At 38.4% G+C, this 19,260-nt stretch overlaps 1 protein-coding gene across 4 annotated transcripts in view; it reads right to left on the bottom strand.

Annotated features, from left to right (window-relative positions):
* Window positions 1–11,748, bottom strand: part of PCNX4 (pecanex 4) — a 46,298-nt gene extending 34,550 nt beyond the window's left edge. For 3 of the 4 annotated variants that reach the window (XM_026000579.2, XM_026000580.2, XM_072761681.1), the window contains exon 1: window positions 11,313–11,748. The gene's annotated coding sequence lies outside the window, so the exon portion shown is untranslated. The remainder of the gene's footprint in view (window positions 1–11,312) is intronic. The other variant, XM_072761682.1, reaches the window with a different exon arrangement.
* Between the last annotated feature and the right edge of the window lie 7,512 nt (window positions 11,749–19,260).

The following is a 19,260-nucleotide window of genomic DNA, read 5'->3' as shown; positions in this document are numbered from 1 at the left end:
AGCAGGTTGAATGGTGGTTGCCATGGGCTGAGGAAAGAGAATGGGAGTTCCTGTTTAATGGGCATAAAGTTTCACAAGGTGAAGAGAGTCACAGGGATGAATGATGGTAATGACTGCACAACAATGTGAATGTATTTAATACCATGGACTATACACTTAAAAATGGTTAAGACAGTAAACATTGTATGTATTTTACCACACATGCACAAATTTAAAGCCATCTTATTTTTTTTTCCTTTTTTAAAATAAATTTATTTTTTATTGGTGTTCAATTTGCCAACATATAGAATAACACCCAGTGCTCATCCCACCAAGTGCCCCCCTCAGTGCCCGTCACTCAGTCACCCCCACCCCCCGCCCACCTGGGTCACTTTCTTCTTAAGATTTTTTTTTTTTAATTTTTATTTATTTATGATAGTCACACACACACACACACACACACACAGAGAGAGAGAGAGAGAAAGAGAGAGAGGCAGAGACATAGGCAGAGGGAGAAGCAGGCTCCATGCACTGGGAGCCTGACGTGGGATTCGATCCCGGGTCTCCAGGATCGCGCCCTGGGCCAAAGGCAGGCGCTAAACTGCTGCGCCACCCAGGGATCCCCCTGGGTCACTTTCTAACCAAAAATTCAGACTGGGTAGCTTTGCCACGCACTTCAGGTCAAAATAACACAAACTTACATCAATTTACCAGAGAAACAGAATAAGAGGAACACTCCTAACACAATATCTGAGGCTAGCATAACCTTGATACAAAAGCTTCACAAAGGCTTTAAATAAAAGGGTGATGAAAGTCAAGTCTATAATCGCTAAAGAAAATATTACAAAAGTTAATGATATAAAATGCTATCAAAATACCAAACACTATTAAAGGGTAGTATAATTTGATCACATAGACTTATTCTAGAAAAGAAGATTGACTTAGCATTCAAAAATCTACTTAAGTAATTAACCTCATCTACAGAACAAATGATCATGTGAGTGGAGTGAGAAACATCATCGCATAAAATTAAAAATCCATTCATGATAGAATGGAAAAACCTTTGGCAAACTAACTCTAACCCTAACCCTAACCCTAATTAACTCTAACCCTCACCGCTCACCCTCACCTTAACCATCAGTCATCCCCAGAACCTGAACCCTAAGCTTGACCCTCACCTTAACTCATGCCCTCAAATCAGCCCTCCTAGAAGGTCTGTAAATGACAGGAAACAGTCCTCTAGACTGGCTCACAAGCTCTAAACCTAATACTAGCCATGGCCCTGGACCTACCTGGGCTGCAACACTTAAAACAGCCTTTCTTCCTTTCCTTTTCCTTCCTTTCATTCTTTTCTTTAGTTTAAAACAGTCTTTCAGGGGCACTTGGGTAGCTCAGTGGTTGAGCATCTGTCTGTTCAGCTCAGGTCATGATCCAGGGATCCAGGGATCGAGTTCTGAATCAGGTTCCCCACAGAGAGCCTGCTTCTCCCTCTGCCTAAGACTCTACCTGTTTCTTTGGTCTCTCATGAATAAATAAATAAAATCTTAATCAAAACAAAACAGTCTTCCTGCAAGTCAGTTCTACTCAACCAACATCAGTCCTAGAGAGAGCTTGCAGGCATCATGAAAGTTTTGAGGGATGCCATTAAGAATCACTACCTTAGAGTACCTCTTGTTCTACTGTTAGGAAGTTCTTTAAACTGTAAACACCATTTTTTTTAAATCTTTTGGCCATTGGTCTTAGTTCTACACAGAACAGGTCATAGCTTTTACATATGTGACAACCCTGCAAGTACTCACAAAATAAGAGAACTACAGGGCCAAATGGAACCTTAGTCATTGATGGTTCAATCTCAAGGAATAAAAAGTAGTCTCCCCTCTGGATGAGCTTAACTCCTGTCTGGATGTCAGGTTCAGTGTACTCCTCTATTCTAATATGATTGTTCGAGGCGACCCGGATGGTTCAGCGGTTTGGCGCCGCCTTTGGCCCAGGGCATGGTCATAGAGACCTGGGATCAAGTCCCACATTGGGCTCCCTGCATGGAGCCTGCTTCTCCCTCTGCCTGTGTCTCTGCCTCTCTCTCTGTGTGTCTCTATGAATAAATAAATAAAATCTTTAAAAAAAAATATGATTGTTCTATAGAAGCCAAAGGGTAAGTAAGGGCATACTCCTGTGAGTGGGTATAAATATTTTGGTTTAAATTATCCACAGAAGATGCCATCAGAAGGGAAAATGAACTCAGATGTCTGGCCTGGGCTTTTTCAAGAGACTGGATGTGCCTGGAATTTATTCAGAGTCAGGTAAAAGCTAGTCCTTTCTGCTCCACTGAGGCAAATCAGTCAGGAACAAGGTGAGATGGCTTGCTGGGAAAGGAAGCCAGAAACTGAAGACACCTTATGAACCAGATTATCTAGCTGCATATTACTACCCATATGCATTTACCTTTTACTACTTTGGAATCTTTGGTAGAGCTTAGTTGAAATGTTATTACCCATTTGATGGAATACTCTGTGATTATATTCCAAACTGAAATATTCTGAAGATCTGTTGTTTATGTGGAAACAGAAAGGTGCCATATGTTGTAAAGTGAAAGACACACTGATGATCCCATTTGCACTTTCAAAAATAAAAAGTACACACACTTATGGTTGTATACAGTTTGTATAGGCGCAAAAAATTCCAGATAGTATACACGCTAGGGTGTGCTTGTGTGCCTGTGTATTTTACATGGAACATTTTGATACCTCCTCAAATTACCAAATAACCTCTAGGACTCAGCCCCATGCCCCGCAAACAGGTTCATCCAGTCTTTTCTTTCTGGGTACTTCTGCTCATGCCCTCTCCTTTGCCTAGGATGTCCTTTCTTTTGCTCCCTAATTGGTATTCTTGATCAACTTTCAAGATTGAGTGTAATCCTTTCTGAAAATTCCCCAGAGTACTCTCTTCTCTTTGCGTATTAAACATTGATTGTTCATACCACTCATCTTGTAACATATATCAACATAGGGCATTTCTTCTATTGTTCACCTCTTTATGTGTTATTTTTTCATATATACATCTTTACTAATACGTTATTTGTGGGCAGGGGTCAAATCTTGAGACACTTCCAATTCTCCATTAATATTTAGTAAAATATCTTGGCATGGAGAGAAATGTGATACATTAATGGTGTAGCTTAAATAAGATGATTAAAATTAAAACATTAAATACTGCTATTTACAAGGGAAGTTGGAAGTGTTTACTGTTTTTGTTTTGTTTTAAAGATTTTATTTATTTATTCAGGAGAGACACACAGAGAGAGAGGCAGAGACACAGGCAGAGGGAGATGCAGGCTCCATGCAGGGAGTCTGACGTGGGACTCGATCCCGGGTCTCCAGGATCAGGCCCTGGGCTGAAGGCGACGCCAAACCACTGAGCCACCTGGGCTGCCCAGTTCATTGTTTTTGAAAACCTCTTCCTACATACTCTGCTTCACTCGCAACAATAAACTTGTAAACTCTTTATTCTTGTTTTTTAAATGTTTAAAAATATCTTAATTTATTTTTAATATAGAATAAATACTGAAAGTACTTATTGATAGTAATAAACATGGCTAGGTTTCTGCAATGGAGAAGGAAATGGCTGGAGAATTTTAACATGTCAGAAATCCACGCTACATTTTAACTTCCTTCGTTATCAGGAAAGAGAAGCTAGATCATACTAGTGAAGAAAAGCAGAGATAAAATAGCAAGTACAAGAATGAAAATGAGGCAGGAGCAATCAATAAAGAAGTGAGAGCACATTGAGAAGTATGAAAAGAGTGTTCATACTCGAGTTCCCTCAAGACATCTTAGAAGCATTTGGGAGAGGGGCACCTGGATGGCTCAGTTGGTTAAGCATCTGCCTTGGGCTCAGATCATGATCTCAGGGTCCTGTTCAGCAAGGAGTCTGCTTCTTCCTCTCCCACTGCACAGGCACTCTCTCAAATAAATAAAATCTTAAAAAAAAAAAAAAAGCAGCAGCAAGTGGGAGGACACTGAGATGGTGATTTGAATTATTTTTAATGTGACAGTGAAAAGCAAGGCTGTAGTATACAGAATTATTTGCCTTATACAATGTTTCTTAAAAGGGGGCTCATGGCCAAAGAAGTTTGAGAAATAACACACTAGACTGTTATCTTGAAGGGTCACAGTAGATATCAGCAAACTGAAGACTTCGAGACATCTTTGAAGTTAAAAAGAAAAAACAAAACACAACAACACACTACTGCAAACCTGCATTAAATGTATCATTTGAATTTTCCAAAATTACTTGAACAGGGAACTCATCTTTCCCAAGATATCTAGCAACAGTTCATGTGTGTAGTGTTCTATTTAAACCACTTTAAGAGGGGATCCCTGGGTGGCGCAGCGGTTTGGCGCCTGCCTTTGGCTCAGGGCGTGATCCTGGAGACCCGGGATCGAATCCCACGTCAGGCTCCCAGTGCATGGAGCCTGCTTCTCCCTCTGCCTGTGTCTCTGCCTCTTTCTCTCTATCTCTGTGTGTGTGACTATCATGAATAAATAAATAAAATCTTTTAAAAAAAAATAAAAATAAAAAAATAAACCACTTTAAGAAATATTGGTCGAGCCTCAATTAGGATCTTAAAGATTTAGCTAAGCCAAGAGAATTTTTAAAAAAGATATACCAATCAAGTAGAAATTCACAAAGGTAGACAAGGAAAGAGATTATGATAGAAATTTGACAAGTGACAAGTATATCAGGTTGCTGAAAAGCTTATTTCTAATATGGGTATATTTTCCCTAATATTTTAAGGATAAAGGAAGATTGTAGGACAGATGCTAGAAATTCATTAAAGCAAAAATTATGATAAACTGATACTGTGATTTTTAATTTAATTACAGATTTAAATATTTAAAAAATATTTTCTTCATAGGAAGCAACACTTAACATTTATACAGAGACCTTCTAAATCCTAATCTGGATTACTGGAATGGAAAGTAAAATCAGAATAATTAAAATTTAACTTCCTGAATGAAATTTTTGCATATATTCTTAGAGATAATTCCTAAGCAGACTAATGCATTTGTATGGCTGCTGCCTCCAACAACAACAAGTTAAAATGAAATGTGTCTCAAGGCTTAGGGGAAAAAAAATGCCATAAAAGAAAGGTTAAGGGATAAAGATGGCATCACAACATTGATTTTGGCCATATGCTTTCTTCATATGCTACTCTGAAAGTGGGCCAACAAAGTAGCCATAGAAACGCTGCTTTGTTTGGAATTTGAGCCATGTTTCTTATGCATTATCCAGAAGGCTGAGAAATAGATCAATTTGGCAATATGCTAGGAGGGAATTCTTAATTTTCAGCTTTAACGCAGGAATCAGGCAAGATATCAACCTGAAAAACCCCTTTAAAAAAAAAAGATAACAAAAAGTAGCATTTTGGTGGGATTACAATAAATTTATAAACTTATTTAAACTTCTTAGTTTGGCAAACAGAATTCCTAAAAAAAGAAGTTTTAGCCAATTGTCTGATTTTTATTTAGTGAAGTTTACTTGTTTTTAACCTATATTATTTTTATTGATTGGTTACTTTCATTCATTGAACCCACAGTTTTTTTTCTGTTCTATTAGATTCAGATTTTTTTGTTGTTAAGAACACTTAACATGAGATATATCCTTTTAACAATTTTTAAAAAAGATTTTATCTATATATTCATGAGAGACACACAGAGAGAGGCAGAGACACAGGCAGAGAGAGAAGCAGGCTCCATGCAGGGAGCCCGATGTGGGACTTGATCCTGGGACTCCAGGATCACGCCCTGGGCCGAAGAGGGGCGTTCAATCACTGAGCCACCGAGGTGTCCCCTTTTAACAAATTTTTAAGCGTATAATACAGTATTGTTAAGTAACAATAGAATGCTGTAGAGTAGATCTCTAGAACTTACCTTGTACAACTAAAACTTTATATGGCAAGTCTTCCACTTATTTCTTCCTCTTCTAAGTTCCTAGTAATCTTCATTCTACTGTTTCAACAAGTCTTTGTCAGACGACAATTTTAGATACCTTATATAAGTAGAATCCTACAGTATTTGTCCTTTTCTGACTGGCTTATTTCACTATGTCTTCAAAGTTTACCCATGTGATCACATATGGCAGGATTTTCTTCCCCTTTAGGGCTAGCCAATATTCCATCATATGTATATAAACACATTTTCTTTATCCATTCACCCACTGACAGATACTGGGTTCCTTCTACTTTTTGGCTAAGGCGAATAATGGTGCAATGAACACAGGAGGCAAGTATCTCTTCAAGATTCTGATATCAATTCTTTCAGATAAATACCCTTAAGTGGGATTGCTGGATCATATGGTAGCTCTATTTTTAATTTTTTGAGGACCTTCCACACTATTCTCCATAGCAGATGCATCATTTTGCACCCTACCTACACTCTACAAGGGTTCCAATTTTTCTACATCCTTGCCAACATGTTATTTTTCTTCCTTTTTTAAAAAAAAATAATTGCCATCCTCACAGGTGTGAGGTAACATTGAATCCACATATATTTATTGAGCACTTCTGCACTGTGCCTCAACTGTATTTTATTATACTTTCAGGAAACTTACTATATCCTAATATATTTGTCAAATTTTATTAAATCTGCTCTCATATTTTATTTTTTTAAATTTTAAAAAGATTTTATTTATTCATGAGAAATAGTGAGAGAGAGAGAGAGAGAGAGAGAGAGAGAGAGAGAGAGGCAGAGACACAGGCAGAGGGAGAAGCAGGCTCCACGCAGGGAGCCTGATGTGGAACTTGATCCCGGGACTCCAGGATCAGGCCCTGGGCTGAAGGCGGCCCTAAATTGCTGAGCCACCTGGGCTGCCCTTATTTTTAATTTTTAAAAGTACATCTTTAATTCCTAGATGTTCCCCTTTTTATAGGATCCTATTATTATTTCATTAATATGGTCTTTCTGAGAATATTCACTATACATGAGTGTGTACATGCAGATAAATGTCATTTAATTTCTCTGTAAATTGTCTCTTTATGTCCTTTGCCCCTTTTTCTTTTAAAGTGTTCATTTCTCTTATTAATTTGAAAAACTTTTTATATATGAAGGATATTAAGTCTGACATATGTTCTAATCTTTTTTTCTCTCCCTATGTTAACTTGTGCTTGAAGCACTGTTAGAAGATGCTGGTAAGAATTAAAGAGTTCATTTTGACAGTTGTTAATATAGACATGTTAACCTTCCTTTCATAGAGAGATAACTAAATGAAAATTTAATACTCTCCTCATATTTAAACTTTTGAATTCCTACAATGTACTAGGTAATGGTAATAAGACTGCTATCTGATCCAAAGAGGTTTATAATGGGGGGGGGTAGTTTATCATTTCCCTCTCAAATAATTATTACTGGTAAAAGTAACTCTGGATTTACTTTCATTTTCATTATCAAGAGAATAATACACAGTTTATAAATAATATAAAATTTTTAAACATAATTAACTCATCAAGAAAAATTAATTTCTACTTTTTTTTTTTTTAAAGATTAAAAAAAAAATCTTTTAAATCCCGGGATCCCCAATTTCTGCTTGTTTAAAAAATGCCTACACAAACTTTATCAGTAATAAATACAATGTCCTCATCCACGTTCCTAAAAAAGTATTTTTAAAAATCTGAAAGGAAAAAAATAAATAAATAAAATAAAAATGTGAAAGGAAATATACTGAAGTTCTACTTTTCTAAGCATCACACCTTTATTAATTTGGAAAAAAACACAAATTTGGGATGCCTGGGTGGCTCAGTGCTTGAGTGTCTGTCTGCCTTTGGCTCAGGCTGTGATCCCAGGGTCCTTCTCCCTCTGCCTATGCTTCTCTGTGTGTGTTTCTCATGAATAAATAAATAAAATCTTTTTTTTTTTTTTTTAAAGAGGGGATCCCTGGGTGGCTCAGTGGTTTAGCGCCTGTCTTTGGCCCAGGGCGCGGTCCTGGAGTCCCAGGATCCAGTCCGTCCGGCTCCCAGTACGGAGCCTGCTTCTCCCTCTGCCTGTGTCTCTGCCTCTCTCTTTCTATCATGAATGAATACATAAAATCTTAAAAAAAAAAAAGAAAACAAAAACTTCATGTCTGGAAAAGAAACGAAATGGTTTACTCAAAAACATTCTAGAACACAACCTAATTCTCGTTTGCACTGGATACAATGACTTGTTACTGTGAAAGAAGTTCTAAAAAGCAAAAACCTGTGGACTTTTTTTTGATAGCCAAGTGCTAACAGTTAAGGATATTAATAGGAATCTAGAGATGCAAAGATAGCTACCCCTATAATCCTGAAAATACTCTATGAATCTTAACTAAATGCCATTCAATGGACAGTTAAATTCTTGAAGAGCCTTTTGAAAGACATTTAGTGCTAAAACATGAAAAACACATTTCATGTTATAGTTTATCAATTATGTAGTAAGCCCCCAAAAGAGTCTTAAAATGAAAGGTTGTATCATCTCCTTGATCTACAAAATGGCATTTATTCAAATTCAAGATTTTAGAAGGGTCTTTGACTCTAAGAGCTTTCTGTAAATTCACAGGAATTAGAAAACTATAACTGGATGGAAAGGGTAAGTAGATAGCTCATAGGATCTATTTATTGCAGAAATTGGGAAAGCTTCACAGGTAGAATGATGAGTTGTCAGTTCTAAAATTCACCTTTCCCAAGTGCACAACAGTAGAATACGAATTGTTAGCATTCTGTTACTTTAGGGAAAAAATAAGATGGTAGAAAATAGCCAAAAGTCACATCCTAACATCACAAATGTGCAGCAGGGCCAGCTGACACGTTTCCTTCTCTCCCAATTTACCCTTTCCACACTGTATATCTTACCAATTATAAATTCAATTAATTCAACTTAATTAATTCAAGTTTTTCTTTCAAAATCAAGTATCAGGTAAATGAAGTCTACCATTCACATGGAGTACTAGAAGTAAACCAACTTACTTTACAGAAAACTGAGAACCAGTGAAATTAAGTGACTTAACCAACACACCATGTCAGTTGGTGCCTGAGTTTTTCAGTCGTACTAAGTCATTGCCAAATGAAAGGGAATTTTATTTTTTGAGGCTAGAAAAAATAGAAGGTAATTTGGGAGAAACAGTTTTCAGGGAAAAGAGGGCCTAAGAGGAATCTCCAAAATGTCAAATGGGAAACTTTTGTCAGCTAAGCCGGCATGAGGACACTGGCATGCAAGCAAGACTCAATAAGAGTTAACAAGTGGGAAAGTGTCTAGAAGAAAAAGGTTCTCACTATCAAGAAAATGAAAACAACCCATAGAATGGAAAGAAACATTCTGCAAATCACATATATGATATGGGACTTACACCTAGAATATATAAGGAACCCTTATAACTCAATGGTGAAAAAAACAAGTCATTTTAAAGGATTAAAATAGACATTTCTCCAAAGATAATATACAAATAGCCAATAATCACACAAGACAATGCTCCACATCAGAAAAGAGAAATGCAAACCAAATCCATGAGTTATCACTTCAAACCCACTTGACTGGTTATGAAAAAGATGGACAATAACAAGTATTGTTGAGATTGTGGAAAAAATAGAACCCGCAAGTCGCAAGCTAAAATGGCCCAGCTGCCTTCAAAACTAGTCTGGCAGTTCCTAAAAAGGCTAAACTTAGAGTTACCATATGACCTAGCAATTCTATTCCTGGGTATTCACCTAAGAAAAATAAGAATATAAGACTACACAAAAATCTGTACAGGAACTTTCACAGCAAAAATATGAATAGTCAAGAAGTGGAAACACCCGAAACGTCCACTAACAGATGAATAAAATGTAATAAATCCACTCGACGGAATATTATTAGGCTACAAACAAGAATGAAGTCCTGACATATGCTACAACATGGATGAACCTTGAAAACTGAATGCTAAGTGGAAGAAGACAATCACAAAAGGCCACATGTTGATGTTGTATGCTTTCATTTATATGAAATGTCTGGAACATGCAAATCTATAAAGACAAGAGAACAGGTTAATGTTTGCCTAAGGCTGGAGAAGATAGTGACAAAGATGGGAGGGAATAATCCTAAAGGCTACAGGGCTTTTTTGAAGGGAGATGAAATGTTCTAAAATTGACTGTAGTTATAACTGCACAATTCTCTGAATATACTAAAAACTGTACACTTTTTAAAATGTTTAATACATCCAAAAATGTGTAATGTACACTTTTAATGAGTAAATTCACTTTTAATGAGTGAATTATACGGAATGTGAATTATATTTCAACAAAGTTCTTACAAAAGAAAAAAAAAAAAAAACAGATAAGTTCCCCAACCAGGTCTTGTCTAATAACTCGAAGGAAACTTAAGAGTGGCTGACAGATGTCTCAGTTAAATTATTAAAATGGCAGTATCTCTGGTCATGAGTCTGGCTCTGGATGTTACGATAAAGGTTTGGAGATTTGGCATGGGTGGCAGTGGACACTCAATAATATAAAGGATAGCCTTTACCCTAATCGTAAGAATGATTTGAAAAAAAAAAAAACAACAACCCTCACCTAACATTATATAGTTGAATAAAAGAGAAATGGTTGGTAAAGAACAAATAATCAGGGTAGCCCGCGAGGCGCTGCGGTTTAGCGCTGCCTTCAGCCCAGGGAGTGACCCTGGAGACCCAGAATCGAGTCCCACGTCGGGCTCCCTGCATGGAGCCTGCTTCTCCCTCTGCCTGTCTCTGTCCCCCTCTCTCTCTGTGTCTCTCGTGAATAAATAAATAAAATCTTAAAAAAAAAAAACAAAACACCCAGATAATCACTCCACAGGTCTGATAAACAACCTCTGTTGCTGCAGATTTCACTGAAGTAAACGCTGGTCCTTGATAGGGTTGTGAAGAGACCAGCAGACGGTCATTCATGTTCAAGGGGCCAGAAACTGACTACGTTTGGGCAAAAGTGGTTTACTGGAGGTAAGGAATGAGCGCAGTATTACCCTAGGGACGCAATTTACAAACTTTATTGAGAATAACAAGGACATCACTAAATCAAGACGCAATGGGCCACTGTCCATTTCGCAAGCATCTCTTAGAAACAAAACGCGGCAACTCAACGGGCTACAGCAGTCGTTTGAAAGAAAGTTAAAGTCCCACTGTATAGATGCCTCCAGCCACTGAGTTCACCTTCTGTCTAGAAAGCGCAATAACCGCACCTAAAGGTCGTATAACGAAGAACGAGGAAATCTGTGGGAATCAAAACTGCAAAGAAACGCGTAGCTCTGCACGGGCTTGGAAATCAAGGTGGGCAAGAAGTCCCCAGGTGGGTGTCGGGGAATCAAACGTACCTCGAGTCACCCGAGGGAAGAGGCGAGGCGAAGGAATCCCGGGAACTGCATTTCTGCAGGTATACCCGGGGTGGGCGACGCCGCCCGGAGGCTCCCTGCGACCCGAACGCGGAGGCGGAGAAGCGCAGGCGGCCGCGCCGCCAGCTCCCCGCGCTCGCCCCGGAGCCCGCTAAGCGTTTCCATGGCTAACGTCAACTCCCGCGCGCTCCGCCGCCGCCGAGGGCTCGCCCCGCCCCTCGGCTTGCGCTCGCCTCAGGGGCGCTTCCCCGCTCGGCGGCTGGGCGGGGCGAGGCGGGGCTGGCGGGAGAGGCCCACGCTCCCTCCTCAACCCGCGACGGCGGGCGGCGGGAGCCTCTCGAGTTCCGGCCGCCCCCGGGGCCGCGAGGCCTCCACCCGGACGAGAGAGAAAGGTCTCAGCCTCAGCCGTGAACTTTCACCCGGAGCCCCGCCCCTACGCAAGAGCGCCGTTTCCCTGGTGACGTGACGTGTCCGAGGGGCGGGTGGCGCTTTCCGGCCGATTGACGTGCGTGCGGCCGCCATTTCGCGAGCTTTGGCTTCCCGGAGGTCTGCCTGCCGACTTCCGCTAACCGCGTCCGCGCTTTGCCTGTCCCTCCGCAGCTCGCTGCCGGTGATGCTTGCTTTAAAGGGCTGCTTCCTACGTCCTCTTCGGCTTGGAAGATTGGAGCTGAGTCGATGTGCCAGCGGTTGCCCTTTATTGCCTGTTTCTTTTCTCCCTGAGGAGGTTTGTGGCGCATTTTAAATGCAAGGAACCAGAATGTCCTTCACTCTGCATCATTGCTACTAAGGAGGCGTCTGTTTAATTAATAAGGCAAAGCCCCCCCGAGCTCCCGGCCCCCCGTATCCTAATCGGAACAAAACAACAACAAAACCAAACTCCGTGGCGGACTGTTGTCCTTAGAGGCAGTTTAAGATGCGGGAATCTCTACAGGGTGGCCACAGAGTCCCAGTCCCAGTTTTGCTGGTTTAAAGTTACACGTCCAATGGAGTTAGAGTCCTTGCCCGTGTTCTGGACATCACCAGATTGCCAGTTGGAAGCCCACGAGGCGGCCCCTTAGAGCGTTAAACAGGTTCGTTGGTCTCCAGTGATTTAGAGGCTTTTTGAGGGAACTCTGAAGTCCATTTGCCAGTGTTGAGGTACTTGGGTTTCCCTAAGTGATTGACACTAGCAGTTCTGCCTACTTGGGACTCCTGAGCGCTCCAGGACGGCCTTGTTTGGGTCTCTTTAACCTCAAGGCTGTAAATGCGGCCTTTGTTTGTTTTCTGGCTTTCCTGGAGATGATGTCTTAGTTCTTAAATATCTAGGTTTTCAGGCCATAATAGGACGACTTTTTGTGCTAATATGAAAAGAAAGCCAAAGCATTCTTTTATATATAGATATAAATATATGTAAAAGGTACTACTCTATAGATATAGATACCTATATACAAAAGATACTACTCTATTCAGAGGGAAAGTGTAGTTTATTTTACGTGTGTGGAAGACAACCCTGTGCAGTTTTTTTTTTTTTTTTTTTAGGTTTATTTATTCAGAGAGAGAGAGAGAGAGGGGCAGAGACAGGCAGAGGGAGAAGCAGGCTCCATGCAGGGAGCCCAACGAGGGACTCGATCCCGGGTCTCCAGGATCAGGCCCTGGGCTGAAGGTGGTGCTAAATCGCTGAGCCACCTGGGCTGCCTCCCTGTGCAGTTTCAATGATGTACATACACTTGTCTTCAAAGACACAGTTGGTGGATAGAACCTTTCACGGTTGGATCTGAAGGGGGAATGGACTCTGTGTTTCCCCACATTGTGGGGGAAAGACATAACCTTAGTCATCGTGGGTCAGGGTACCACATTAAGCATCTTTGGGGCATCTGCAACTGCTAGGAAGTCAGGGTAGTGTGTCAAGCAAGAGTAGAGGCTCTGGAGTCAGGAAGCCCAAATTGTTGGAACCCTGACATCACAGCTCACTGCTTGTGTGATACAGGATTGTAAAGTAGTAGTAATAATAGAGACAATTTATTGCGCAGGGAATTGGGTAGATTGGATTACATTAACTGACGATCGCTTAGTTAGGCACAGCTTCAGTGCTTAAACTATTCTCTTTACATAGCGAGGCCGTATTTTTGTCACCTTAAATTAGTATAATTCAATCAGAATATTTTTGTTTTTGCGGTACCTGCTGCAGATATTTGGTTGTTAAAATTTTCTCTTTTTTCTAGTATGTTTATTACTTTGCACTAGGAATAAAATTAGTAAATTTACAGTACAAGGCCTTTGGTTACTTGTATATAAAAAGTATTCATTCATCATTATTGAAATAGTGGAGGCTGTTTGCCAGGAACCATGCCTATTGCTATAGATACAAAATCAAGTAACACAAGATCTGTATCCTCAAGGAATTTACCAGAATATAATGAGAGACTTAAGGACATCAGTAATTACAGAGTGTGTGATAAACAGGCACTACAGCCATAGAAACACTGAAGTGGGACATAGGAATCATTCTAGGGAAATTCAGGATGGCCGCAACGGAAGTATAAAAAAATAAATACTAGTTAGCTGGTGAAGATGTGGGAGAAGAGGTATTCCAGAATGAGGAACATTATCCATTCAATTAGTAAATATTTTGAACATAAGTCAGGTATATATGGACCCTATTTAATCTTGACCCTATGGAGGTAGCTTATTCTCATTTCATATATAAGGACTCTGAGCCTCAGAAAGTTAAGTGAGATTTGGAATTGAGCCTATATCTGTATGTCTTCAAGATCCATATTTTTTCTGTTAACTCTGCTGATTGACACAAAATTAAATATTACCAAGAATCTGAAGCTGCTGCTTCAGCCAGAGAAAATGTTTAACCCAGCCATTATCATGGCATACATGTTTTTGTGTAATGGTGATGCCTGTTTTCAAGTTACTCCTCTTGCCAAAAAGTAAAAAACAAATGAACAAAAGAATCCAGAATTATAAAATCCTCACTCTGCCCTATTGCCCACAGACCACTGACCAGAGGGCTCTGAAAATAATACAGAGCTGCAGCACAGGGTAAGATTATTTAAAGTGGAGAAGTGGCTTCAGGGAATTTGGAAGCTGAGTTTCCAGGGCAAAGAAACAGAAAAGCTAAAATGTGGGAAAGGTTTGAGCCTAAGCTTCAAGCTGTGTGACCAAAAAGTCTGAGGTGCCCCAAAGTAGGCATAAGAAGAATAGATTTGGAAAGAAAGATCATCCACTTGAGACATTATGTGTTTTAAAGGCCTGTGGGACATGTCCAGTTGCAGATACAGGATTAGACCTTGGTCACGACCTAGAGATTTAGAAGTGTTCTACGCTTAAAATAAGTTATATGAAATCATGAGATTGAAAGAGAATGCCAAAGTTTGGATATTAGTAAACATAAAGGAAACCATTAGGAGAGAGAAAAGGGCCTACAAAATGAGATGATTTTTTACACGGCTTTTGAAATTCATCTAATTTCTTTATGTCACAAAACATGATATGTATATAAATGTATATAAAGACCCTGTGAATGGGCATGTCATCATAGGTAGCAATTTTAGTATGCTCACAGGCATATGGGTTGGGTGACATTGAATTATGAGGATATTAAAGACAGGGAGTAGGATATAATGGGAAGTGAAATAAAGTCCGAGAAAGACAAATACCACATGCTTTCACTTATATGTGAAATCTGAAACAAAAAGCAGAAACAGATCGATTAATACAGAGAACAAATTGATGGTTGCCAGAGCGGAGGAGGATTGTAGGATGTGCAAAATGGATGAAAGACAGCGATTCAGGCTTCCAATTAGGGAATGAATAAGTCACAGAGATAAAAGGCTCACCGTAGGGAATACAGTCAGTGGTATTGTAATAGGATAGTATGGTGACAGGTGGTAGCTACACTTAAAGTGAGCATCGTATAACTTATAAACTTGTCCAGTCTGTGTTGTACACCAAAAACTAATGTAACATTTTGTATCAACTATATTTTAATAAAATAAGACAAGGAGTGACCAATAGTTAATTATAAAGTTTCATATTGAAACTTCCTTTAATATAAAAGAGAATTTCATGCTAGGTAAACATTCATAAATAGGACCATAAACAATACATAATGTAATTGTAGCTTGTTATTAATTAGTTTTAAACTGTCGTAAAATACATTATATATGAAATTACAATTCTGAAAAGTTTAATTTCTGATGAGCATAGGGTGAAAAGGATAGAATTTCTCAGATATTGGTTTTAAGAATTTTTAATTTTCTCAAATTTCATTATTCACATCAGTAACTTAACAGATTAGATTTTTAATTTTAGGAGTGCTTTAGTTAATACTATTTTAAAAAGTTGTTCCAAAAAACATTTTAGGTATTCATTTAAAAAGAGCACAGTAGAATTATTGGTAGATTGAAAAATCACTAAAATTGAAATATTTAAAAGGCCAGAGTTTTGTTTTTAAAATTATGTTAAATTTTGTAAGAGTTTGTGAATATAACTTTCACTGAAAGATCAAACTCTGTAAATATCCACGTGTATTCATGATTTGACTCTACAAAAATTAAGGTACACATGGATCTGAATTAAAACAATTTCCAAAGGAAAAAAAAAAAACAATTTCCCCTTATTTTGGCACATGTAAATAAGAACTGACTGCAAATGAAATTTCATAATCTATTCCCAGTGTTCTACACTAAGATTGGAACATAAATTAACTTCTATTGATGCAGTTACCAAGGATATGTCTTAGTAATACTAATTTCTAAAGCTAGAGGTGGAGTTCTTAGATGTCCTTTTCCTGGCATTTAACTGATAACTTCTTTATTTATAAATGTACGGATTGTTTACGATTATGTGAATGTTATCATCACTTTCCTTTAGAATGAACATATAAGGATGTACAGTGAGCAAGTTGCCTGATAAAATTTCTGTTTGAAATTGTAATTGAATGTGTGTGTCAGGGGGAGGGTGGAGAGGAAGTTCAGTGTAATTAGTCTAAAGGTAGAAGAAAGTTTATATACTCTCACAGTCTTTCCAGAGTCATACTATTGCTGTTGAATGGAAAAGTCCACACTTGTTAGAATTACTTCCTACAGCTTATGTTGTGATGCCTGCTTTAGGTTAATAAGTTTAAAAATATAAAAATTGGAGGTTACTCACAGATAAATATTTAAGGGAAATGAAACCACATCTAGCAAAAAAAAAAAAAGCCACAAAAACCTTGACATAAACTATATCAACAACAAAATTTATACATGAAATATAAATAACAGCAATATCAACAATAACCAGTGTTGGTGGGTTAGTTAGTAGATTGCAAACTTTGAAACTTAGCTTGGCTCTTTAGTTCCCTTTGACAGAGAAATTTCATTTCTAAAAAAGATATCCCACCTTTACAGATTTCTCACCTAAATATGCAGTGATATTTGTACAAAGATATACTCAGAACTTAGCAAAACACAAAACATTCTTCAATAGAGAGCAGGTTAAATTAGGTTAAAAGGGAATATATGTGTGTGTGTGTGTTGCTCTGCAAACGTGTCTAACTTAAAAAATTTAAAAATTCCAGCTTTTATAAAGTTATAATATGATCTTATGTTAAAACCTAGATGTAAGCATGAGCATGCTTTGGATATGCTTATTTTGAAGGCTACATAAGGAGCTATGAAAGAAGTCAACCTTGAGAAGTTAATTGGGGATTGATGAGAAGGGGAACTTTTGCTTTTTATGTCACTCTTTTGTGCTATAAATGTATTTTTACAACACATATTACTTTTATCATCTTCAGATAAATAATTATACACAAAACTAAACTGACAATAAAAAACATCTCTACACTTCCAAAAAAAACCCACTTGGCATAGGGAGTTTTGTTTTTTATAATAGTACACTTATCCAGAAAATGACTGGAATATATAGTTGGCTAGTTTCTAATGAGTAAATGATTACAGTATTCATGCTTTCATGGGGAGAGAAATGCTGTTATTTTCAAATGTTATATTACAGTTGGAAATCATAATAAGTTACTTGGCATATCAGTGCATTTTGAGCTCTGGTAATCTGGACTACTCCAATGATGTATCTGTAGGAATCCCTAAAGTGAGTTTATTTTATACTAAATGAGAGCCTTTGGGCTGAATTTATATATATATTCTCAAGATTAGAATTTCTTTGTAATGTTGCACATAAAATTTTTAGTATGTAAATTTTACATGTATTAGTGTTATTTATACAGATATGTATATGTAAACTACTTGTACATACGTAAAACATATATATAACAAAATATATGGGAATCCTATTTTATTGAACTAGCAATAACTAAATGTTAATGGAAATTTTCATATGTGACTTATCTTTTAGCAATATAATTTTTTTGTAAGATTATACTTTTATGTCATCTCTACACCCAACGTGGAGCTTGAACTCACAACCCTGAGATCAAGTCCCATGCTCCACCAATTGAGCCAGCCAGGTGCCCCTAGTAACATAACTTTTTAAAAACAATTTTATTTAAGAGAGAGTGAGTGAGCAAGAGAGAGAGAGCACCAGCTGGGGTTGGGGGGAGGGTGTGGGGAGCACAGGGGGTGAAGAAGCTGGAAGCTGACTTCCCACTGAGCAGGGATTCTGATGCAGGGCTCCATCCAGGGATTCCAGGATCATGACCTGAGCCAAAGGCAGACACTTAACCAGTTGAGCCACCCAGGCACCCTTAGAAACACAATTTTTAAGTACAGCAATTTTGGTGGGTGCCTGGGTGGCTCAGTCAGTTGAGCATCCCAACTCTTGATTTCGGCTCAGATTATATCAGGGTCATAGATGGAGCCCTGAGTTGGGCTCCGTGCTAGGTGTGGAGCCTGCTTAAGATTCTCTCTTTCCTCCTCCTGTTGCCTCTCCCCACCCCACCCCTAAAAGAAAGTACAATTTTTAATAAAACTTATTCCAAGAATTAGACAAAATTTTTTTAAAATGAGAGCTGCATTTTAGGCTTATAATTTAAATGAAAACCAATGTATAGAAATGAATATTAAAATAATAATTAAACCTACTGAATTAAAATACTGTTACAGGGACACCTGGATGGCTCAGCAGTTGACTGCCTCAGCTCAGGTCCTGATCCCAGGATCTGGGATCGAGTCCCACATCAGGCTCCTTGTGGGGAGCCTGCTTCTCCCTCTGCCTATGTCTCTGCCTCTCTCTCTCTCTCTCTGTGTATTTCATGAATAAATAAATAAAAATCTTTAAAAATAAATAAACTGTTACGTATCAATTTCAAGCCAAATATTGGATTCACTTTTTACGTAGAAATTTTCTTCCTAGGGATCCCTGGGTGGCGCAGCGGTTTAGCGCCTGCCTTTGGCCCAGGGTGCGATCCTGGAGACCTGGGATCGAATCCCACCTTGGGCTCCCGGTGCATGGAGCCTGCTTCTCCCTCTGCCTATGTCTCTGCCTCTTTCTCTCTCTGTGTGTGACTATCATAAATAAATAAAAATTAAAAAAAAAACTTAAAAAAAATTTTCCTCCTAAAAGACTTTGTAATTAGAAAACATATATAACAACAAAGAGCAGCATGCAGGAAAGATGTATTAACTTGTGGAAGCAACCATGTATTAAGAACCAAACAGGGGAGGTAAGTGGGGGGGGATAGGGTAACAGGTGATGAGGATTAAAGAGGACACTTGTTGGGATGAGGGTATGTAAATTCTACACCTGAAATGAATCTTAAACTGCATGTTAACTGGAATTTAAGTAAAAACTTGGAAAAAAAAAACTATGGATCATTTTTGTGTTTTTTTAAATATAAAGCTAGTCTGAATTTTTTTTTCCTGTGAATCTTCTCCCTTATAACTTTTCCTCTTGGCAACAATGAATAAAATTTTAGAAACAAGCTTTCTTTAAGGGCACATAGGTCCAGTCTAACATGTGTAATAAAAACCAACAAATATGG

Source organism: Vulpes vulpes, chromosome 6 (assembly GCF_048418805.1).
Source record: "Vulpes vulpes isolate BD-2025 chromosome 6, VulVul3, whole genome shotgun sequence".
NCBI lineage: Eukaryota > Metazoa > Chordata > Mammalia > Carnivora > Canidae > Vulpes > Vulpes vulpes.
The sequence above is the reverse complement of the archived record's forward strand: the minus strand, read 5'-3'. Positions and strand labels throughout refer to the sequence as shown.